At 43.6% G+C, this 25431-nt stretch overlaps 1 protein-coding gene across 12 annotated transcripts in view; it reads right to left on the bottom strand.

The window, feature by feature from the left end:
* The window catches only part of ptprdb (protein tyrosine phosphatase receptor type Db), a 190703-nt gene that overhangs the window by 116767 nt on the left and 48505 nt on the right, over positions 1–25431 (bottom strand). For all 12 annotated transcript variants that reach the window (XM_065959143.1, XM_065959148.1, XM_065959149.1 and 9 more), the window contains exons 4-5: positions 21134–21210; positions 19702–19747 (exon numbers count right to left, since the gene is read on the bottom strand). The gene's annotated coding sequence lies outside the window, so the exon portion shown is untranslated. The remainder of the gene's footprint in view (positions 1–19701; positions 19748–21133; positions 21211–25431) is intronic.

The following is a 25431-nucleotide window of genomic DNA, read 5'->3' as shown; positions in this document are numbered from 1 at the left end:
AGCGTAAACATGCTTTTGTTGCAGAAACTCCTCAGCTCAGAGCTCAGTGGTTAACACAACCTCAGGCTGAGGAGGGGGGGGGGTGCATGCACCAGAGACAGATGTTTTTTACACACACACATACACGATGGGGTTGTGCGCACATTCCGCAGTCGCACCACACAGACACTCAAAAGATAATAACTCACCAAGAGATAAGGGGGATTGCTATCAAGATAACTTCACACGGCTAAAATGGAATCTAGAGCTGTGTTTGATGGGCATCACACACACACACACACATTTTCACAATTACACACAGGTTTGCAAAAACACACATGCACCGAGCTGTAACGAGCTGCTATTTCTAGACAATTTAGCAGCTTGTATTCTTCTAAATGCCACAGTGGAAGCAGTTTTTCATATGATGATGTTGTTGCAGTTGTTTTGTTGCTTCACACTCCAGCACCCTCTCTCATGTCAACACATATCTACACACACGATCTGACGGCTCCACTAATAAATATGTATGGATATGTGGGTTCAATATTCAATGCGTGTCTATACATGGGTGCTTTTTGCATGTGAAAACACACACTAACCGTCCCCACACACACTCCCCCCTGCAGCCATACTGCACACATGCAGACAGATAACCAATTAATTCGTTTTCAGTGTCGATGACTTTTCAGTCATGCATAAACTCCTCGCTTTGTATCTGCAGACACAAACACCTCTGTTGTTCTGTAATCCTGCACCCAGACATGGATTGGAGCAAGTGACAACTGCCTCTCCCCTTCAGTGCAGTGCAGATATTCTCAGCTGCAACAGTGTGAGCGCGTAGGCTTATTAAGAAGATCCAGTCGGTTCTACTGTAGCATGACATTTCTTTTTTTATCAATTTGGAGAACATGCTTTTTTTTGAGAAAAATGTCCTGCTGATTTTCAGTTTTCAGAAATATGTAGGTTTAAAAATAAACCATTCTGACTGATAAAAGGTCCATCCATCCATCTATCCATTTTCTGTACTGTTTTTTTCCCGGGGCTGGAGCGGATCCCAGCTGTCATTGGGCGAGAGGCGGGGTTACACCTGGACTGGTCGCCTGTCAATCACAGGGCTGACATATAGAGACGGACAACCAGCCACACTGACATTCACACCTACAGACAATTCAGAGTCACCAGTTAACATAACGAGCATGTCTTTGGAGAACCCACACATGCACGGGGAGAACAGGCACACTCCACACTCCACACAGAGAGGCCCAGGAACCTCCTCGCTGTGAGGCGACAGCACCACCGTGCAGCCCCTGATAAAAGGTGTCAAATATATTTACGCCCTTCAATGTTTATTTTACATGGAGAATGGTGGAAAGTGGACGTTTTAATGGACTGAACCAAACTCTTACTTTAGTTAAAGACAGAGTCAGCAGCTTTATCCTAAAAAAAAAGAGAGATTTATACAAAAGTAACGCCGCTCGATCATCACTTACGGGCCTCCCTTCATGTGTGGTGGAGACTTGATTCTGCAGAGATCATGTCCTCTGCCTGGATTTTCATGTTTAGATTAACTAAAGACGTTTCCCCCAGCCAAGGACAGCACGCAGTAGATACAATTCAGCGATTGTTAGCCATTCAAACCGCCAAATAAGGGTGACATAGCGACAAAGGAGAGAAAATATAATCACAGCGAGGCGAAACACCGCGTTGATAAAGCCCGTTCCAAAACGAGGGTGAACTTTGTGTTGGTTTTCACCAGTAGACATGAAGTTGGCCTGCTTTCTGTGGGAAGTGCAAGTGCCATAAACACATGGTTAGCTTGTGCTAGCATGCTAAATTATTGGCTTTTCCATTACAATAAATGTAATATTCTCAGGTAGCGTGCAGTGTAGGTACAAGCAGTTAGCATACTCATCATGCAACAACATGCCATCGTCTCTTCGGTTATAAAAACTTAAAGCCAAATTACCCTTCTGAGGTCGCTGACAAATTACGTCGGGGACGTCATTTAGAGCAAAGGCGAGCACAAAAGGGATCAGGCTTATGGACCTGCAGAGTGGACTCCTCGCCCTCTCCGTTAACCAAATGACACAGAGCGTCAGAGATCGCTCAGGTCAGTCGAGAGCAGGAGATAATCTTGTGTCAGTTTGATAGACAATCACGGTTATGGAAAGTTATATGACTCTTGTGTTTTTTGTGACATGTCCTCTGGCTGTTCTTCAGCTACCCTGCTAATCTGGTAAATAACGCCGTCAACTGAGCTGTCGGAACCATGACGTTACATGACAACGCTCATATTCACATCAAATAACCAAATTAAACTAAAGTTTTCATAAAAGTGAAAGTATATCAATTTTAAGGATTCTCCAATCCAATAGCAAGCAAACTACACCGCAACAAAAAAGTTTCACGTTAAACAAGCATCACTGATTTTATCACTTTCTGAACAGGTTAAGATCTTTGTTTCTGTTTCTTTGTTAGGGGTATGTCGTTTCCAGCTTGCCTTTGTACACAACGACAGTGTGTCTTACTTTTTAAAGGGGACATATTATGAAAAATCCACTTGTACACTGTTTCTGAACATATATTTGGGTAACCTGAGTGTCTACTGACCCACAAAATGTGAAATAAAGCCATCCAGTCCTTTGTTTGTGGTCTGCATAAGTCTTACAACACAGAGAAAAATGCTCCGTTTCAAATGTGCTCTCCTTGTGATGTCACAGTGGGATTCTGGTCAAATAAAATCCCCTCCCCTCCCCTGGTATCTCCACCCATAGACTCCACCCCCAGCCTAGAACAAAACTTTTGCGCAGGTTGGCCATTTTTATTCTCTCTACAGAGGAGTGATGTCTACGGGGAAAACTCAGGGGGCGGGGTCATTGCATTTAAAGAGACACACGCACCAAAACGGAGCGTTCTGAGAGAGCTGGTTTATACAGGGTCACAAACCTCCTCTGGTGCTTGATTCAAGTTATATTTTGACCAAAGAACATTGCTGTGCTTCTATGAGAACATAGATTTCACAAGAATTTCAAGGGAGAAGAGCACCTTTAACATGTCAAATGTTTGTATGTTCATGTTTTGTTTCCACTCCTGCATCTTCAACAATGTCAGTCGATATTGGCTTCTGGTTAACCACCGAATGTTCCCTCCTAGGAGTTTCTGTTCCTCTTTAAAACTTTGACTCAAGAAAGAAAGATTGACGAGAACATTGCTTTCTGAATTATTCATTGGTTAAGTCAGATGACAGATCATAAATAAGCAACAATTTTCCCTTCTTTCTTTTCAAACATTAAAGCCAAAAAATAAGATGGTAGCCTCTCAAATGTGCATATTTGTTGGTTGTTGGTATTATAATATATTTTTACAGATTCTACAAAAATGTACAAAAGCAGGCAGAATCCACAGTAATGACACCCTGTTGTATTCTGATGATTATTTACTCGTCTTTTTAAACAGATATCCATCCATCCTAGATCCAACATTTCAACTTTAACACATCCGCTTGACCGTGTCACAAAAAACAATCTGCGTTTTGATGCCTTGACTACCTGAAGCACATCAGAAATGATCGACCTGACATCCACTCAACAAACATCTTCAGTCATTTTCTTCTCCTCTTGAGAACAGACCTGCATCATGATCTTGTTTTTTAGGCAAATTTAAGACCTGTTACTTGAGTGTAAATCACAAGAACTAAATCTTTTTTTGTTGGGGACTCATACCGCTGAAGCCTCTGTGTAACTTATTATCTACTGTTCAACGGAGCCTCACGAGAAACAGATGAACGGGTGCTAATCTGGGGGATGTAATCGACAGAGTTATCACAGTGTTAATGAGGTAGACGTTAGTGTCACACAAAAAGGAAAACAAAAAAGGAAGACAATGATTGCTGATGGGTTCTGAGATTTCTGTTACACTATTTTCTATGAGAGAAAATTAATATTTTCTGATAAGCTTGGGCTTTGGGAAAACATGATGAGTTTAGCAAAACATAACAGTCCAAAGAATTGATTAATTGAGAAAGTAATCAGCAGACCGTCCAGGAATGGCAATAATAGATTTTTGCAAAACTTTATAAACACACTAGGCCTGTCCCCGATTAAGGACTTATAGAGTCGATCCTGATTCGTCAGACCTTGCCCATCGCTGACTGATACTCAACAGTTGTTTTTTTTTACACTCATTAGTCCATATTCTCATTAACAACACAAGAGATCAACCATGTCATTAACCATTTGTCTTCTAGACTTGGAATAACAATTTATTCTCTGATAAGACTTGATCCATCATTTCTCTCCTTCATTAAGTCTGCACCCTAACCCTGTGCATTAAGGTGACCTTATAATATCACAGTACACATGCCTAATAATTATAATAACCTTATAGCACCTTTAAAAACAAATGTTTACAAAGTGCTGTGACAGACAAATACAGCAACAACAGAACAGAGATCAACAGAGGGGCCAAACAGAGAGGGCAAAACTGTATAAATGCAAATAACAGGAATAAGATAAAGATTCAGACATGATACAGAATCCTCACACACTGACAGTTCACACGTGTGAGGATTCAACCACCACAGCAGCCACAATCTACGCACCTGTCAGACCACCGACAAACCAGCAACGACTTTTTACTTTCTTCCGACTCACCATTTTAAGATTTACTGTATTCTCCTGATCATAATATTCCAACAAAAACAGGGTCAGGGTCCAAATCCAGAGAAAGATTTAACCCAAACACACTACGCCTATAAAGATCGACAGATTTCTTCAAGTTTTCCTCAGCTGTGGGGCGCTGGTGGCTCAGTGGTTAGAGCGTGGGCCCCATGTATGGAGGCTGTAGTCTTCCAAGTGGGCGGCCCAGGTTCAAATCCCACCTGTGGCTCCTTTCCTGCATGTCATTCCCTACTCTCTCTCTCCCTGATTTCCAACTCTATCCTATATCTCCATTAAAGGCACAAAAAAAAAGGTTTTCCTCCGCTGGTTCTCAGAATCAGCTTATTTGGCCACGTATGCTTACACACACACAAGGAATTTTACTTTGGTGAACTGTGCACTAAATATCAAAAATAGAAACAAAATAAACATAAAATAAGCAAAGACTTATACAAGACTAAATGAGATAATTCTCTGACCTTTTAAATAACCTCATCCAGTCAATTACGACCCTCAATACACTGTTTGCAGCCGATAACAGCCAATGAGAGCCATCGTTGAAAGGAGGTGCCTGCCCCTGTTCTGAAGGCCACTCTCAGGAGACTGTGCAGATGACTTCATTCGTAGCAGCCAATTAAATACTCTAAACATGGACATGCTGCTTCTTTCAATACTTCAAGGTGAGTTCTTCATGCACACACTAAGGAGATTTAAAGTCCCCGAGTGGTTTTCAGAACTGCATGCAAACTATTAATAAAATGATATACTGAGAGCCATGAACTATCCTGAGAAAAACAGACCAATCTAGTTAAAATTAGAAATGAGACACCCCGATATCGATTGAATGGAACGATCCTTGTGTTCGACCGTGAGGCTGACAGTCGCCCGAGGCTCTGACGAAAGAATCTTTCAAAGATGTGACAGCGAGGCTATTAAACTTGCTTTATATGTAAAAGGTATAGAGGGGCTTCAGAGTGGATAAAACACGACAAGATGATGAGCAAAACAGTCTTCAAAAAACACAAAGAGCGAGCGAACAGGTTGCCGTTTCTTCACCTTGAAAGTTCAGCTCGTGACTTATGAGAGTGGTGCAGAGCTGCGGCCCATTAAAGCCATGACATTTCAATAATTGCCTCTAATCTCAGCATCATAGAGAGCCACAGTGCCACCCACACACACACACACACACACACACACACACAGGCCTTAATCACTGATGCTTAATGATTAATGCCCCACATATACACTTGACCCCCTGCCCTCCCACTGACACTTGACCCCGCCTCTATAACACACAGATACGGGTACAGTAAACCCTCCTGAAGCTTCAAAGATTTATGACTCCTCCCCCGGGACAGCCACACGTGTCCTTTTTATCGCGCCGGGAAAATGTTGCACAAACACTCAAATTCCAGACACACGCACCCACCACACTAAGGTCGTTACAATACCAGAATGTTAAACTTCAATGTGATACAAGTCAAAATCAAGCAATGCCAATGCCTGTTTCGATACCATGGCAACCAAAACACAAGTCGTAGTCATTAAATAACGGGTCATTTATTGTTTTTCATCATCACAGTGCAAGCAATTCCTTCACACTGGGTTAAGGTTAGGGCAATGGCAATGTTTCAGTATCTCAACATTATTTTACACAGTGTCACCTACTCTGACTTTTTTCTGTTTGTAAGAGATGTAAACCCAACTCTAACGCCAAAAGGTCTTAAAGCACGCCATTATTTGCTGACCTTGCAGCAGCTTTCAGTGAAAATGTGACTGAAGATCTGAAGTTATTTTAAAGCTTACAACACCATTGATCATTAAAAAAAACAAGTTTGCATCGTTCAGTCAATGAATCAGTCATTATTTGCGTAGCGTCAATTCATAACATAAGCGTTGAGGTGGAGGTCAGAGCAGGTCGTGAATGAATGAGGATGGCGGTGGTTGTGGGGACGACACAGTCCGATGGTGGAGGCTGGGCGTCAGGGGACGTCGGTTGGTAGGAGCACCAGATCACCTCGCTGTTTTGAATTTGTTTAATACAAATTTGGTTTTGAAAAATTATCAATGACATCTGAATATTTGACAACCTCACACCACACAAACCTTCTGTCCTTAAAGGCTTTCTGTGATTTTTCACACTTAAATATAATATAAATCAAGTATATCCTCTGAAAATAACTCTGTGAGTCATGACTGTCTACAATGGGTGTAACACCCGAGTCTCACTGTCTGTGATGCTTTCAGAGTTTTCAGAGTCCTATCTTCAGTTTGTTTACATCGCCGGGACGGCCGGCTGACTCCTCCCCTCGTGTATAAAAGTTGTTTAATTGAGGGACTAGAGAAAAGAAGAATAACATACTGTACTCACTGCTTAACTGTGTTTCTAGATCACGCTCATTTCAGGTAAATTTACATGCAGTGTGAAGATACCAGCATAATAAAGATCACTAGCATTAGCATGCTAACACAACAATGCAGCGCGAGTTGTTTTGGTTTTAATGCTGGTGCTCAAGGGCGACATCTGACAAATAGCATATAAAGCCTTTAAGTCAAAAGATTTTGCGTTCAAACATGTTCTCCAGTCATTCATCTTCTCCCCATGAAAACATGTGCGGCTGCAGACGGCTGCAAAGCGTTACTGTCTTGGCTTGTATTAAAGGTGGCACCTTCCACAGTTGCACCTGGGCTATAACAGGCATAACTTCATCGAGCGGGGGGGGGGGAGCTAATGCAGCTGGCAGAGAGAGCACAGTCAGGGGGGGGGAGGTAAGGGGAGAAGCTGCAGGTTGGTTTATAACACCTACACTGAGATAAATCCTGATCTGTAATCACATATTTAGATAACACTACGAGGGTAAACAAGGATAACAAGATTCGATGTCCCAATTTGCCACACTCCACCTATTATTCCTCTTCTATTCAGTTGTTGAAAGGACCTCATTGTGTCTTTTTGACTCCTGTTGTAAACATGTTGATTTAACCTCAACAAAAGCAATCTTCCTCTGGCTTAGCAAAAGGAGAGAAAAGAAAAAAAAAAAGATAATTCTGAGCCTGTGGAGCCGCAAAATGATCAATTTAGATGGGGCCAGAGCTGAAGCGTGTGTTTTTTTTTTTTTTTTTATCTACATATAACGGTGAAAAAAAAAAAAATCTCCATTGCTACAATTGATTTTCACAGACACAATACGGCTGAGCTCAGCTGAGCGGAATTATGTGATAAAGTCTCTGAATGTTAAGCAGCATTTACAAAAGGAACAGTGAGGAGGGAACATGCTGTGATATGCACTTTAATCACACTCAGGAGACTGATATGCTGACTTCCACACAAGGCGGGAGTGTGTGTGTGTGTGTGTGTGTGTGTGTGTGTGTGTGTGTGTGTGTGTCGGTGTGTGCAGAAGAGTCAGAAAGAAAGAGTGAAAATGACAGCGAGAGAGCACGAGAGCGAGCAGCCTAAAGAAGCTTTTATTGAACACTAAAAAAGGGAGAATAGAGTGATGAACATCCAGCCTGCTCTTTTCACATCCAGGAAATTGCATTTGGGAATATTGAGCTGGCTGGTTTTGATGAAGTACACAACCCCCTCCTCTACACACGAGTACTTCTTTTTGTTTTTTTATGGCAGCGTGTATTAGCAATACAGAAAAGATCATATTTACTGAGTCACGCATGCAACACACACGCACAGGAGGATCTCATTTGGGTCCGTGTGCATGTGTTGGATGAGCACTCTCTCCCTATTGAAAGAGCGGAAATGAGAATCGGTGCAAACAGGGTGAGAGAGAGGGAGGGAGGGAGGGAGGGTGTGGAAAAAACAGCGAGAGAGGAAGAGACAGAGAAAGAGGAGGAATACGCGATAAGGTGAGAGAATAAAAAACGCAGAGAGAGAGAGAGAGAGAGAGAGAGAGAGAGAGAGAGTGCATAGATGAGAGGGCAATGTTCTCCACTTGGCGTCATGGCTGTTATTGCTGATGCAGTGCCGTGGGAGAACACAGCGGGATTATTTTCCAATGGGGGGAAAGGAATCAGATCAGTCTGGAACAGATGGAGTCAACAGGTACCGTATGAAATGGCTCAGCACAGAGACCATTAACCACGGCTGCTGACGCCTTCAGAGTGAATGACAGGCTAAGCAGCTGTCACAGCAAGCGGAGAACAGCGAGGGTGCGTCGTGTGGGATCGTGGAAATGGGTGCATAAACCCTGAGGTTGTAAAATGAGAAACACTGAGGGGCGATGTGAAGGAAATAAACACACTTTATGGCGGTTACACTTGTGCATAAAGCCTAATGTGTCAGCGTATGTACTGTATGTAGAAAGCTCTTGATATTAGAATTCAGACATAAATATTGCACACATATAGTAGAATGGCAAATTAATGTTTACATGAATGTGACAATGACGGGGATATGAAGTACAAAGAGGGCTGTCAGCAACGCACTGTACTGTACACGCTTGACTAGCAACTACCTCAACACACACACAGCAAAATAAAATACAATCAGTGCAACTCACACTCTGACAAACCCACGCTCGCTCGCACACACACACACTCACACAAACTCAGGCAAACACACACAGGTCATGGAGAAGTGGCTGTCACTGTGATTGGTTCCCGCTGCCGAGGGCGAACCCACAATAGCCAATTATCTGTCATTATACACCATAGCAGCTCCAGCGGTCTGGATGCCTCTGTGTGTGCATGTGTGTGTGTGTGTGTGTGTGTGTGTTTGTGTGTGTGTGTGTGTGTGTGTGCGTGTGTGTGTGTGTGTGTGTGTGTGTGTGTGTGTGTGTCATCGTGGGGGAGATTGGCAAATTGCTAGTTATAGATTTCAGCATACTGAGAGAGGAGAGGAGAAATGTGGAAGAGGAGGAGGAGGAGGGGAGAGTTTGAGGAGGGCCGTGCAGAAATGAGGATGCAGAGTGAATCTAAAAAGGAGACAAAACAGAGATTGATGATTATGTTTGACACTTTGAAATGATGGCATCGCGGGGAGCCTCGGACCCTCCGCTGAGCTGCCCACGCCCGTTTGACAGATGTCTGGTGACCTGAGGCGTGCTCGGTGCAGCGGGACCGGAGCGTTAGCGGGGCCACAGATTGAAGCACTCGGTCTGTGTAGAAAGCGGTGCTCCATCATGTCTGAGCAGCGTGTGGCCTGATTTTTTGAAACATTATTTGACAAGGTCTAGCATGACAGCATCATTCATCATTTTACCTCCAAGTTTAGGCGCCTGCATCCCTGCAACATCAGCATCGGTTCACAGCAACACGTTGCGTTTAACGACTGAGCGATTTGTTCAAGTGAACAAGGTGGTTCCCTCTTGTTGAACCATAGACTGTAAATATTAATGGGCGGAGCCTGAGAGTGACGTCAGCCATCTGGTTCCTGCAGGGGGCTCTTGAGGCTCATCAGCAGCAGCCGCCATGTTGGAAATCCTGTCTGTCAACCTCAAACAGGCTGAGAGCTGGAGCTGAGGTGGGTTTTTCTGTTACATCACGCCCACCTGTCAATCATGTCAGCTACGCGCCTAACTATGAATAACACATATCGTTCATAAAATTAAAACGAATGTGCAGTTTTTGCCCATGATGACAATAACTAATCAGACCAATATCATGTTTTGCACCAGGCTGTAAACATGTTTATTTATGCTGTAAAAACTGCTTTTTTAAAAAGGGTGTGATTGAGACTTCTAGTGTTCCTGGAGCCAGCCTCAAGCGGACTCTTGACAGACTGCAGGATTTTGCACTTCCACGTTGGTTCTCATATTTTAACACCGGAGCTTGCCGCTTGGTTTGAATGGGGAATGACAAAGAGGGAGCAGCGATGCAGTCAGGTCATCAAATCAAACACAGAATGCGCTGATTTGATTTTTTAAAAAAAGTTACAGCAAACTTTGCAAATTCAGAAGGTCACACTTTATCAACTTTTCATTTCAAACTTTATCACAAATCACATCAACCTCGGATATTTTTTTCTTTTTAGTGTGAAAATGTATGATGTATAATTGAAGCCACAGTGAGACTTAAGATAACACACCGTTCTCCACGTTTCATGTTAAAGACTGTTCTTTGAAAGAACGCTCTACAAAGGACTGATAAAGCTTTTAAAAAGCTGTTAGCAGTCACTGTGGATTAGCCAAAGTAACTCAAACATGAGAATGACAAGGTGCTGTTGAATATTTAAAACACTAAAAGTATTTTGACTTTGTTGGACTCGCAGACAAAACTTTATTCACTTTGGTGTTTGGGTTGAAAGAAGTTTCAAAAGAGAACATTGCTCAGATATGTTTCCAGTTATTCAAGCAAACTAAGGAACTACTACTCTCATCTGTCAGTCAGCTCGGCCACGCCTCTAATTATGCAAATTTAGATTCTCTCCTAGGTTTACTCAAATCAAAACAGATGAGTCATGAGAAAAAAATAAATGAGCTATTGATACCAGAACCAGACTGTAAATATGTTTATTTCTACTGTAAAATCTGACATTTCAAACATGGGAACCAATAGTGAGTCCTTGACTTTTGCAGCCAGCCTCAAGTGGCCAACAAAGGAACTGCAGTTTTTTGCACATCAGTATCAGCTCCATTTGTCAACATCAGAGGTGTCTGTCTCGTTAAAGCCTCTGTACACCCACACAGGTGTTTGTTTTAAATATATTTTGGCCAGTTTTGCCTTATTGGATAGGACAGCTGAAGATAGAGTCGGGGATGACATGCAACAAAATGCTGAGGTCGGATTCTAACCCACAGCCACCACAACAAAAACTAAAGCCTCTGTACATGTGGCGCCTGACATAACCACTAGGCTACAACCCCCCACACCGGTGTTTTTCATTTTCTGGTTGGTTAGACCAGGACCAGGCTGTAAATAGGTTGAGCCATGCTGAGACGTTATAATGAATGTAATTTCTAAGCACCAACAAGTATAATAAAAAATCCTTCCAAAATGGTTTCTATGAAATTAAAAGTGTAGTGTAGCCGTCAGTCAAACACACTCGACACACATTTCTGAGTAGAGGTCTAATCAGACTGCTGTTTCAAACCGGGATATTAACGTCCCTGTGATGTTTCGCCGTCGATCTGAAGGTGCAGAGGTGTAATGGGTGGTGAAAGAATCAGCTGTACCAGCGGGGGGGAGCGCAGTGCTGTGTGTGTGTGTGTGCATGTCTGACTGTGTGTGTATGTGAAGCTCCCGCTGTGCCGTGCTTCTGCAACACCAAAAACCTGTAAATCAGAATTCACAGACTGGGACTCCAATATTGTGTCGTCCCTGAATCGATACGACTGAACAAAGACATGATGGCGGCTGAGCTCAGTTACAACTCTTTTGCAGAAACACAGTAAAGCGCTATGTTCTCAAATCACCTGTGTGGGTGTACAGCGGCTCACAGCTGCTAACATAGCTCTAAAACTCTTCAGTTTTGAAGAGGCTGATTCAGACTTCTAGACATTGCACGGGAAACAAAGAGATGCCTCTGTGTTTCGCTGCCCTTGTAGACGAGACTGAGGGAATTTTATTAAAGCAGGTTATGGGGGTGTTTTTTTTGTTAACGTACCTCGCCTGAGCTTTGGCGCGCAAAATGTTGAGAACTTCTCGGCAAGGCGATGTCAAGGTTGTTTTCTCTTCAAGCATATTGGATTTAAGATATAAGCCCCAACATTTTGAAGTTAAAAAACCTCATTGTACTTCTTCTTCTCCTCTCTGCAGGTCATTCATTGGTTTCCTGAACACAGTGTAATACTTTACGGGGGGGGGGGGGGGGGGGTGGACATACCATCTCTGTCACTCTCTCCGTCTGCCACACAAGTTCAATAATTGATTACTAAAGCTGCTTTGCTTCCCAAATTGAACTGTCTTCTTCTTTAAGCTTTGAATAGTGCTCGGTCATGACGCAGGAACACAAGTCATCACCATCGACCTCGGAGTAAATCCATCGTACTGTACGGTCTTAGTAGACATCCAGCATGTGTGTGTGTGTGTGTGTGTGTGTGTGTGTGTGTTCATGAAGTATAACACTGATCTGTCTCTGACTGTTTTACAGCTATGCTCTCATAATCCCCATCCTAATCCACTGCCTGTATGTGTATCCATGTGCGTGTGTGTGTGTGTTTGAGCTGCAGTAGTTGTCTTTCATGTCTGTGAATGTGTGTGTGTGTGTGTGTGTGTGTGTGTGTGTGTGTGTGTGTGTGTGCGTGAGTGAGCGAGGCCTGGTATTTAAGCTTCAGGCTTTCACAGGGGCCTCTCTTTCCCACGCCTTCCTCTCTCTATATGTAATACCATAGATAGCCCTCCAGTCATCCGCTCCTCTCCATCCGAGCACTCAACACAATGGCCTGGACGGAATCACTCTGCACTCAGCTGTCAATATCTCCATTAGCCCTTTCAGCAGACGGGGAGTAAACACGGTGGAAATTGAATGTTATGGGTAATAACAGTTTTCTAAATAAGCTGATGAAATGGGTGCAGTGATGATAGCGGAGAAAGGGTTGAGAGCGGTTTGAGATGGAGAGACGTGGTGATTATTTAGACGCCAGAGCGCATCAGATCAAAGGTAGTGAGTCTTAAATATACAGATTCTCTCTTCATCAGATCCCTATCACAATGTGAGGGTGTTTTATTTATCACTTTGAATGTAGTTCTACGGAAAGTTTAGTCAGGAAGAATATACCGGAATATTCTGCAAGCTGGTTTTAATGGTATTTTCATACTGGATCACGTCGCTCTTCCAGACATGCTCATTCATTTCCTTGTACTCATCAGCTGTTCACGTCACCTGCTCACATCTCTCCAATAGCACTGCTCCACTCCCTCACTGTTATGTTAAATATGGCTACTCTCTTCCACTAGTTCATTCATGCCATCATTACGAGCGACCCTCCACCTCCCCGTCACCACCAAGCCCTCGCAGTTCCATCACCTTCTTCATCCCATCAGCCTCAGATCTCAGCATCAGCCAGCATCCGGTCAACCCCAGTCTTCCCAGTTTGGTCAGCCTCTTCATCCCTTCGGCCTCGGATGACATCTTCAGCTGTTTTGGTCAACCCCATTCTTCTGTTAGATCAGCTTGTTCATCCCATATGACACCATCAGCTGACGCCTTCACAGCCAGTGTCTGGACCCCACAGTGGGGGGGGGGCTAGATCTAGCTGCCACTTAGGGCAGACATCTTCGATCACCATTATCTTCCTGTTGAGTTCAAGCGCTAAAAATAATTATCTGACATTCAATAATTCAATATCCATCCATCCATTATCTATACTGCTTTTTCCTATTCGGGGTCGCAGTAGGGCTTGAGTCGATCCCAGCTCCCTTTGGGCGTGAGGCGGGGTACACCCTGGACTGTTCTCCAGGCAATCACAGAGCTGACATAAAGAGACACACACACACTCACATTAACTCCTACGAGTATTTTTCAGAGTCACCAATGAACCTAACGAGCATGTCTTTGAAATGTGGGAGGAAGCCAGAATACCCAGAGTGAACCCACTCACACACATGGAGAACTTTGCACAGAAAGGCTTCTGTCGGACAGGGATTCGAACCAGGAACCTTCCTGCTGTGAGGCATCAGCGCTTTAATTCAATATCACATTTAAAATCTATTTGATTCATTTACTTGTGTCTCCTGATTGAAGCATGTCTGACTAGATGTAAGTCTGGAGTCAACTTTAATCTTTGTTTTCAGTTTGATATTTTGACTTGATAATGGTTACGTCACAGCTGGTTTAACTTGCATGGTGGTGCGTCTCTACATGAAGAAGTGAATTGTAATGTTGGATTCAGGGCCTTTTAAGAAACCAGGGAAAATATCAGGGTTCACAAGAGGGTCAAAATATTCACCCCCAATTTTGTTTTTTGAGCATCATCATTTTTTCTCTTTTCAATTCTTCAGGCCTTTCAGACTAAATTAAAATTAAAGGGATAAACAAATGGAAACTTTGCAACATCCATGTATTGAGGTGATCTATTACAGTCTGTTTGATTTAAGATGTTCTCAGATAAGTTGTGTTCTTGAGAGTCCAAAGCAGAGAGGAGCAGGTGGAGACGGGACGTGTAATCGGTGTCAACAGACTTGAACCAGGAACATCAGAATTTCATGGTCAGCAGCTTAGACCTCCAGGCCACCACGGTGCCCCGTTGAGACTGCCCTCAGATGTGGTCATGCTTTAAGAGCATTTTCACTGTAACAATGGAGGGGGGCAAGGAGACACAGGAATGAAGGAATGAAGGAAGACAGAAGGAAGGAAGGAAGGAAGGAAGGAAGAGAGAAGGAAAGAAAGAAAGAAAGAAAGAAAGAAGGAAGGAAGGAAAGAAGGGAGACAGAAGGAATGAAAGAAGGAAGGAAGGAAGAATAATAATAAATTAAATTAAAAGAAGGAAGGAAGACAGAAGGAAAGAAAGAAGGAAGGAAGAAAGGAAGGCAAGAGAAAGAAAGACAGAAAAGAATAGATTTTAAAAAGGCTTCAGTCTTTTTTTATTGATGATAAAATTGTTGCTTTTGGGGCTTTTTATGCAGGTCGGATTCAAACCCGGGCCGCCCACTTGGTGGACTACAGCCTCCGTACATGGGGCGCACACCCTAACCACTATAGGCCACCCCCATGCCCGCCGAGGACTCACTCTTTTATTGGTGTATGATCTTGCACTGCTTGTTTTTCAGTGTTTTTTTATGACATTTAGTATCTTGTATAGTTCTGTGTCTTATTGTTGAGCTGGGTTTGTTCTGTTTGTTGTTGACTTTTATGTGTTTTAAAAGTTCGACCAGGGACAGGTTTACTTTCTTTACTTGTCCCTGTACCAATAAACATTTAATGAGTGAATAATTAAATAAAAAGAGAGAGCGAGAGAGAGAGAGAGAGAGAGATCATGTACAGGCATGTCTCAGTATTTAAGAATAGTGCTCGATGATGAATAGAGAGAGGAGTAAGAGGTTGATGAGCAGGACCCTCAGCAATGATAATCCCATTAGCACTGTACTGCATGTTAAACTCTCCACTAATGACTGATGTGTGTGTGTGAGTGTGTGTGTGTGTGTGTGTGTGTGTGTGTGTGTGTGTGTGTGTGTGTGTGTGCGTGCGCGTATGTGTTACACGTGTAAGCCTGAGCAGTTGTGTGTGTCCTGTTCGGACCATCCTAATTATCAGATGTGACTCATGTGAGGGTAATTAAAGCTTCTGAGACAGTGGGAACAAGGCTATGAATGACCCAGAAATCTACAGGCTAATGAAGCGATAACACACACACACACACACACACACACACACACACACACACACTCACACTCCCGCACACAGAGGGACGGGGAGCGGTAGAAAAGAAACAGAGAGTGAGATGGACTGAAAGGGGAACAGTGTTTCCCTCAGCCTGCGTTAGAGAGAAGTGGAGAGATCTGGGAGGAGCTGTCAGGAGACGCTCCGTCAGGCTCAGCTCCTCTGCCTCGTATGAACTAATCTGGCTGCTCTCTGTTCTCCGTCATATCTGGCCACCGCCGCCGCCGCGGTCCGCTTCCACGGGGCGCGGATTAGGCTCGTCTAAATTCTCAACTGAAGAATCATCTAGGTGTAATCCCTGTGTGAAGCCGGGGCCCTGTGCGCTGCATGCAACATTATATCTCTCGTCATGACTGTTGCATAAAAAACAAAACAAAACAAAAAAAAAACAGGCAGATTCAGGAGACAAGCGTGAGGATTGTTTGTCTCTGTGTGTGAGAGCAGCGAAAGCCTCAGGGGAGGGGGGGGAGGGATTTAAATTGCTACTTAAAATGAGATCAGTTCACTTAAGGTGGCCCCCCTGGGGAACGCATCAGCTCAGTCACAGCCCCTGACAGGATGTTTTTCACCTCAGTGATTAAAATATTAAAACTTTGATGCACCCTGTCGCATGTTTTTTTAATACTCCTGCTTCCTACTCTTATACATTTGCATTCTCGATTTGATACTGTTTTTTTTTTAAATTTTTTAGTTCCTGTTCTACTTAACGCTCGTCTTCTCGGAAGACATGCATAACAAACACGAGGCCAATCAACATGTGCACACACAGACACACACACACACACACAGGAGAAATCAAGGTTTTATCAGGCTTTAAGAGACTCAGGATATTGTTCTGGAAATTTGACTTCAATAAGTACAACATCGAGCCAACAGTTGTCTCTCTGATAGTCAAATCCAGGCGATGGCAAACCGACCTCCGATCCCTCCAGCATGAGACGGCTCAGAGCAGAGGACATGTCAGTGCATTATCTTGACCTACATGTAGTTACACTTTGTTTCCTTTTAGGACAGAGGCAACAACAAAAGATCAATCACATAGTGTTCATCCCAATGTGCAGTACAATGTGATATGAGAGGTGATGTCACTATGATGTCATGATGAGGAGGAAGACAAGGCGGGAGAGTTCCCATTACAATACCAACAATTATCAGATGCATCCTAAAAAATGTCAAAAACTTAAAAAATGTAAGGGAGGTGTTTGTTATTATTGGACGTTTTAAACTTTTTTTTTTTTTAACTCTCATGACTACGAGGAAATAATGCTGATAATGAACTTTATTAACGATGTCACAATCCCCACTGTCTCCATAAGGGTCTAAATATCCTGGTTAATGTTCTCTTAAACCCACAGTATGTCAAATCCACGGCCAGAGGGGCATTTGCTGCACTAGCACTTTAAATATACTGCTCTTTAGACACTAGTTGAATGACTGTGGTGCTAACTGAACGCTGCCTGTGTTATTTATTGTCCGCACTTTTTAAGGTATTTAGTTTTTTCTACTTTCTGTGCTATTTTTATTGTAATTGTTTTACCCTAGATTTTTCAGGTATATTTATGTGTCCCCCCCCCACCGGATTGTTGATGGACGGCTTGCCTGAACAACACCCCCCTCCACCCCCTTGCTCCCTATCCCATCTCTCCCCCTATCCCTTTCCAAGCCCGGCACAGTCTAGACCTGTGAAGGCTGTTTCGTCGCCGGGGATCCAGCTGAAGATTTCTGACTTTTAAAAAGGCAGTTTTTTCTTACCACTATAACTTTTGCTGCTTTGCTAAAGTGCTCATGATGGATAGGCCGGATCTTTGTAACATAACAATGAGTAAGGTCTTTTACCTGCTTTTTGTAACATGACAATGAGTAAGGTCTTTTACCTGCTCTTTGTAACATAACAATGAGTAAGGTCTTTTACCTGCTCTTTGTAACATAACAATGAGAAAGGTCTTTTACCTGCTCTTTGTAACATAACAATGAGTAAGGTCTTTTACCTGCTCTTTGTGAAGTGTCTCGAGATAACACTTGTTATGAGTTGACGCTATACAAATAAAAATTGATTGATTGATTGATGTTTTCCATTCTGTAACACTGCTTGGGGGGGGCTGGGAAACAGCATTTATTTTGTCTTTTTAATGTCTGCAGACACACAAGAAAAATGACAGAAATGTAATGTTACATCTCAAATCTTGAATCTTGAGGTGAAGTCGGTTGGTTGCGTTCACACATGCAGGCCGTCTGTATAATCAGTATTTTTGATTTGCAGTGGTGAAAACACTACAAACTACAAATATGTATACTCCACACTTTTTATAATGGATCACCTGCTGTGCCATTTACATTTTTTTTGGCCACAATTTTGGAGGCTAACTGCTGTTCATGTCTGGATTATCAAAGTTGAATTTTCTGTTTTATTCATACCGTCCCCCAACTGTTTGTGTGAAGAGTATTTTCACATAAAAGTCATTTCCACGGTGATAGCACTGGAATTCAATCAGCAGATATTCAGAGTTCAGATAATTGTAACAGAATCAGAGGAGAGCAGTTTTTCTAAAAGATCTAAGGAGTTATCATCCTTTATAACACACTGTTTGACTGAGAGTCATGTCAGAGTTCTCTCTCTTTTTTATTTCGGCTTAGGGGCGATGATGTTGGACTTGTAAAAAATGAACATAGCTACCCGTTAAGTTTATTGTGAAGCCTTGTCTTGAGGGTCTTGACTGTATAAAGAACAGAAAGGGCAACCCCTCGTCTGGAGTCAAGTAAAACAATTTTTAGGCTTCCAAATGTGCATTATGTCAGCGCCCATAACTGGAGGATTTTGGCTTCATCTTTGCACAACAGGTTGAAAGTTGAGGCGTGTTGTCCATCTGTATATACAGTCTATGGTTTTTGTCCTTCAAGCTGGCGAAGGCGTCCTCAGAACACTGTCAAAAAATGATCAGAAACCACAGCCTTGAGCCTCGCTGCTGGAGCTGCATGGTGCTTTAAAACATTAAGTGCTTCACAGTCTCTCTGCTCACAATAGCAGAGGGCAATTCTCCTGCTCGTACCAGTTTGCACAACAGCTCCATTGACGCAGCAATTTAAGTGATAAGTGATACCGAGAGCGACCCACACTCATGGTGTTAGTCTGCGAGGCAGAGGAGGTTACCCTCAGCCCACGCCGCAGCCATCATCCCTGTCTCTTGTCGCTCCTACGCAGACTGGACGGGTGTGTGTGCGTTGCTGTCTGAGTGCGTGTGTGTATGCATGTTTGACTGACTGTGTGTGCGAGTGCGTTATCTTGATCAAATTCCCAATTACACAGATGAGTGTCTCTTCAATTCGACGCTCTTTGTGGAAAGACACAAACAAACAGACATAAACGTCTCACAAACACACCCACACGTGTGCATGAAAACAGAAACACACACACACACACACACACACACACACACAGGCCGGAGGCGCTGAGCACTTCATTTCCTATTCCACCCCCTCTGTTCATGCTCAGCACCCTCATATTCCACTCTGGCCTCCCCAACACTCAACACAGTCACTATGGAAACCTCACACGGTGACGCCGGCAGCCAGAGGGCTTATCATGTCGTTACAACATCTGTCAGAGAGCAGAGACACACACACACACACACACCCTCAAAACAACTGCACACACACACACACACACGCACACACACAGCCAGCAGCAAGCGGCACTGGGACCCAGGTGTCCATGAATCCTCTCCAGCACACACTCAGTCTCTTCTGCAGAGGCACGCATGGTGAAATAAAAGTCAAAGACAAGTTCCTTACCTTTGCTCATGGTTCATCCTGGAACATGAAGTTTGGAAAGTGGGAGCTGAAATAAAGACAAAAACTTATCATGTGAGTTTGAAACATCTGCACACGATGATCTATGAACACAAAAGGCTTAATATTGATCGGGTTTTCCCACACTTTCTTTCTTGGCTATAGGAGGAATCATTTGCTTGTCTTGGGTGAGACAGGGAGATAAATGGAGAGAGGCCTACGAGGGGACGTGCTGGTAAAATGGGGCCAATCCTAGTCTTGCTACAGAAACATGTCTGCTGGGTATGTTGCTCTGCTGCCACCTGTAGGCCGGAGCTGGTGCTGCACAGAGTCTGAGGACACTGACCTCTACCAAAAATCTGATTTATTAAGCTGGGGGGAAAAAAAAAAAGAGGGGTTTAAAGAGAGTTATTGCTCGCACTTCACAGACCTGCAGAGCTTCACATGCAGTCTGATCCCAAAGAAAAAAAATCAATCCCCTCTGTAACATCTCACTTCCTTCACTGTACACCACATGCGACTCCCAGTGAAGCAGTCTGCGCTCGCTTCAGTATACTCCACGCATTATCTGACGCTACTTTCAAAGTAGTTTGATGGAAATCTATTTTTGTTTTTGGCAAGTTCGCTGAGGCTTACTTCCAAATATTGAGTCACACACTAACTCAAAGTCTAACTCCAGCCGGTCTGAGAGAAAAAGAGAAAGTGCCTCTCAGAGTAACACACACACACACACACACACACACACACACACACACACACACACACACACACACACACACACACACACACACACACACACACACACGGCCTACGTGCAGCCTCTGCATCTCTTAACAAACCAGAGAGGAGTGAGCGAATGCTTTATATTTAGAACGGTGACGCGATGCGAACTTGAGCGCTAACATGAGAGGAAAGCTCAGCGATGCGTTGGAGAGCTGCATATTCAATAATGTATCAAGAGGCAGCGTTTTAAAAAAAAACAGCTGGGGATCGCCGCTCTCTCCCTCTCGTCCTGTCTGCCCGTCTGTCTCTTTGCATGTCTTCTCCCCCCCCCCCCCCCCCCCCCCATCTGTCCACTGCAGATTCGCCCGCTCCTGCGGGGGGAGCCGATGTTTGGTTAAACTTTCATCCTGTCGTTCATCCTGTCGACTGTGTCTCCACTCGCTCTCCGTCTGTCCCCGAGGACGCGCCTTTCTCTCCTTGTGCTGCCTCCTCTCTCTCTCTTCCTCAGAAGCAACATCCATCCCATTTCTTTCTTTGTCTCTTTTAAACTCGCTCTCTTGTGTTTTTTTTTTCTTCTCAGCAGACATGGAAGGGCCTTTTAGCCACATAAATCACACACAAATCTGACCCAGATTAGATCAAAAAGGGGAGGGGTTGGGGGGGGGGGGGCAGGTGTTAGTTTGAAGGTCATCGTGATGTGTCTGAAACGTACCTGTTTCAGAACACAGGTCCACTGTTCTGCTTCATCCTTGAGGAATCGAAAGAGTAAGAAAGCTCCCCAGAATTCTCCTGCAAGAGAGAGAGAAGGAGGGAAGGGAAGAGGAGAGGAGAGGAGAGATAGGAAAGGGGATTAGGACGGAGCATTAGCCTCTCAGAGCTCTGCTGCTTTTAAAGCCATGCTCTTTCTTTTAACTTGGGCGCCTTGTGTTTGTGTCTCTGTGTTTCTGTATTCACACAGCAGCTTCCCAGATCAAACACTCTGACATACAAACAAAGTTAATGTGCAGTAAATGTTAAGGTCACACGGAGATCCCACCCCGGTTCAGATCCCCTCCCTATACTGGGGGCTTTTAAGGCTTTTTGAAGCTACTTTTCCGAGCCATGCAGGCTGTGAGGGGGGATGAGGGCCTGAGAAAACCAGAGTGGGAAAAAGCATGCACACCTCGGTTAAAGATAAGCACACACGCACACACACACACACACACACACACACACACACACTGACGGATAAAAGGGGTCGCACAAGGACACGTGTGAATACTTGCAAAAGAGGCGTTTGAACTGGTAGGAAAAAAAAAAAGAGGGAGACTGCACGCATGCATATAAACACACAAATCCAGATGTTATCGTTATTCTTTCTGCGGACCCTGTGCTGTTATCCTGAATTCTTATGCCATTTAAGGGAGTGCATCAGAGCGCAGCGAGAGAGCGGAAGCAAAATAAGAGAAATCACTCCGCCGGTGGAGTGACATCAGGATGGGGTCTCAGGGGACGAGGGGCGGGTGAAGTTATTTTGGGTTCTGAAACGCGTCCTGTGTTGAACTTTGATGCCTGAAACAAATGACACTCGGCAGGAAATGTGAATCAGCTACTCCAGATTTTCCTTTTAGTACCTTTCAATCTAAATATAATAATAATAGTTTATTTGTAGAGCACTTTTCTATACAAGTAACAAAGTGCTTTACAACAGAAAACAAAAGCAGAGAGACAATTAAAGCAACAGGCAGAGCGTGAACAAGCAGACAACAAAATCAGACTAATAAAATAAAAATAAGAGCAATTACTAAAATCACAGAGTAAAAGCATTTTTAGAAAAGAATACACAATATGAGCTGTTATAACACATTCCTTTTTTTCTCTCTTATTCCTCTCTTATTAAGACTGAGATGAGAGTACAGCATGTGTATAATTAAGGCGATTCTGTCATCTGGAGCAAGCTGTCATGACAACGCTTCTCCACCAGTCTGTGCTGTTACACCACTGCTGCTGTTTGTGCTGCTGACCGACTTACTAGAATAAGGGCAGAGACGATGATGGCAGCATACATTAACTGCCTGATCTGATGATGTAAAGATGTAAAGATTGATTGAAACACAAACAAAAACTAAGACACTTTCTTTTTTTTTTTCTTCCTCTTGAATTCCTTCTTGACCTGTGAACACCTGATGATGTGTCCAGCTCAGAATGGCTACAACTCGCATGTCTTTTTTAAGAATCTGTGTCTCCACCTCGCGCTCTCTCAGACACGTGAGACATTTTAAAAGGCGTCTCCTATAGCTTGCACACATGTGGGCGGCGTGGCCAACGTGTATGTGCACTAGTGTGTGAAAAACTAGTTCACACCATATTGTCGGCTGATGACACATCTATCTCTCCCCCTGGATTGCTTCCCCAACCTGCGATTGTGTTTCTTCTTCCTGTAACAATCCGACGGCGGCTGCTGAAAATCAGTTGGGCGGAGGGTTATTATAAGCATCGGTTACCCCTCTGTTGCGGGGAAGCGTTTTTTTTTTTCCCCCTCTCCATCATGTTGTTTTCCTGTTGGTTTGTTTCACTGCTCCCCCTGGTTGGGAAAACCACCTTGTTAGTGAGAATGTGCTTCACCTATGCTGGCCCAGCAGAAGTAATTAAAGCCTCGGCAGCCTCGTGCGGAGGAAGGGGAGGGAGTTTGGAAAAGCTCAAGCAATTTTCGGTTTTACAGGGTTTTGCGCAATAAGCTAGATATGCTTATCCTGTTTCATTGGACGCGGTAATAACTGTGGTTTCTCCCTGATTTTCCTGCGTGTGATAAAAGTGGCACCCATGGTGAAAGTCTGCTTGAGAACCCCTTTTAGCTGCTCTGAATCTCTGCGAGGACTCCCATGGGAGAGCTTCAGAGCAGCCCTTTGATTCTCTTTTATGTTGATCGCTGAAGCAACGATCCAGCGAGTGTCAGAATGTAGATATTACATCTTAAAAAGGTAGATTCATCTCTTCTTGTTGCCGTGTCTGGACATCACCTTAAAGGTTTCCTATTAGTGCGTGGAAATGAGTCACCAGTATGCAGGACTTCACTCCATGAGCCTCTTCACTCCATTAAGCGAACTCTTTCTGCCGCACTGACCTGCACAGCGACGGCCCAGATTATTTTTTGATGTCTAACCCTAAACCAGCGCGGCTCAGTGGAACCCGCTTTTCACTTTGGTTTTGGCTTCACTCAGCATGTGTGAAAACCCTCCTCGTCTTTGTTTTTTTTTTTTTTCAGTCAGCCGGACTCATCATCAATGCAAGTGGGTAAGCAGGGCATCAGAGCCGGGCATCAGAGGAGGCCATCTCATAAGCCCTACTTTGAATGAAGTCACTGACATGCTTCCCTACAAATGCAAATCTCCAGAGCCCTATATAGACACAAGCTGCGACCGTCCCTCATCACAGCACAGGAAATTAAATGTGAAATGTTCAAGATCATACTGTCAGTCAGCTGTGTGATTTTTTTTTCTAGAGAAATTCTGTCTCAGCAGCTACATCTACTTTGTGAACTTGTTTACTCTTTCGAGAAGCGTATGCGAGGCAAGCGCTGAAGTTTTGATCCAGAATTTTAAGGAGGTTATTGCAGGTCAAGTTGGCAACAGGGACCCTCAGAGCGACATGACACAGTTCTGGGTAAACAACTTGAATTTGTTTACAGCCTGTGTGTATATGAGTGTGTCTGATGTTTAAGAAATAGATTTCTTATCTGCCTCCGCAAGGATGATGAAGCATTTTGAGAGGATGCATGATGAAAAAACGCCAGCATATCTTGACTGAGTGTTCAAAAGTGACCTACTGCTCTGGAACCTCTGGAGACTGTAAAGTACCTACAGATGAACGAGGATTATCACAATAGTTACCGTGCATGAGACACAGAGACATAACAGGAAGACAGAAGAGGGGGTACAGAATGCAGGATAAAAATCCAAGTCGTTTTTTGATCCTTCACTAAATAAAGCGATTGCTCGTCTTAATACCTAGTGTAGCATAAGTGTCGCTGTATCCTGAAGTTTGAGATGAGACGGATTACAATGCTCCAGTGTGTTGCACGTCTTGGTTTAACACACCAAATGGCGCCCAATTCATTGGTATGAGTTTTTTTTTTTTTTTTTTTTACATCTTAGGCCTCTATGGAGATCCTTAAGCAGACGTTTATCTATTGTTCATGTCTGAAGGAGAACATTGAGAGGCGTATTCTCCGTTATTCGCTCAGGCAAACAGCAGGGAGGCGAGGACTCAATTATCGTTCTTCTCTGTTCTTGCAAATGCTATTCTGAGTACATAAGTGCTTTCACACTGGCAATCATGGTACAGTGTGGTGAACTATGAGTGCTCTGAACGAGTGACCTGGAAGGTGAAAGAGTTTGGAAAGTTTGAGACTTATTGCTGTTTACTAAGTGTGCAAACAAGCAAATAAGCCAGTTATTTATAGTGTGTGATAATGAAAATGCTCTGCTCAATTGGCATCCATAAAAAAAAAAAAAAGAACATAAAACATGTATAAAAACAGAGACTGTATAAAACATGGACGCAGTCTCAGTGACGTCTCCCGTTGGGTTCTGAAGAGGCATTACGAAGCCAAATGATGCCAGTCGCCATATCGGAAATTCTATCTCCACCTAACTTTCTGATCAATCCAGAAACAGTCTAGAAGAGGTGGAGTTAAGGCGGGTCTTAAACCCCTCCGGCAAACAGCTACACTGCGACCACCTGTCAGTCAAAACAGTCAGGCCCCTAGTAATGAAATTATTTTTTCACAACTTGATAGGACAGTAGAGCGCAGTCAATTGGGGAGAGGGAGTGGGCTAAACATGCAGGAAAGGAGCAACAGGTTGGACTTGAACCCCTGCCCCCCGCTTGGAAGACTTTAGCCTCAGTACATGGGGCACAAGCTATCCGCTAGGCCATCTGCACCACTAATTATGAAACTTTCTGAATGACTCTTGGGCTCAAAAGTAAAATAAAGTAATACAATCAAAACAGATGAGTTATTACAGTATG

The sequence above is a fragment of the Labrus bergylta genome, chromosome 1, assembly GCF_963930695.1.
Source record: "Labrus bergylta chromosome 1, fLabBer1.1, whole genome shotgun sequence".
In the NCBI taxonomy this organism is placed as follows: domain Eukaryota; kingdom Metazoa; phylum Chordata; class Actinopteri; order Labriformes; family Labridae; genus Labrus; species Labrus bergylta.
Note: the sequence above shows the minus strand (reverse complement) of the source record. Positions and strands in the feature narration are given on the sequence as shown.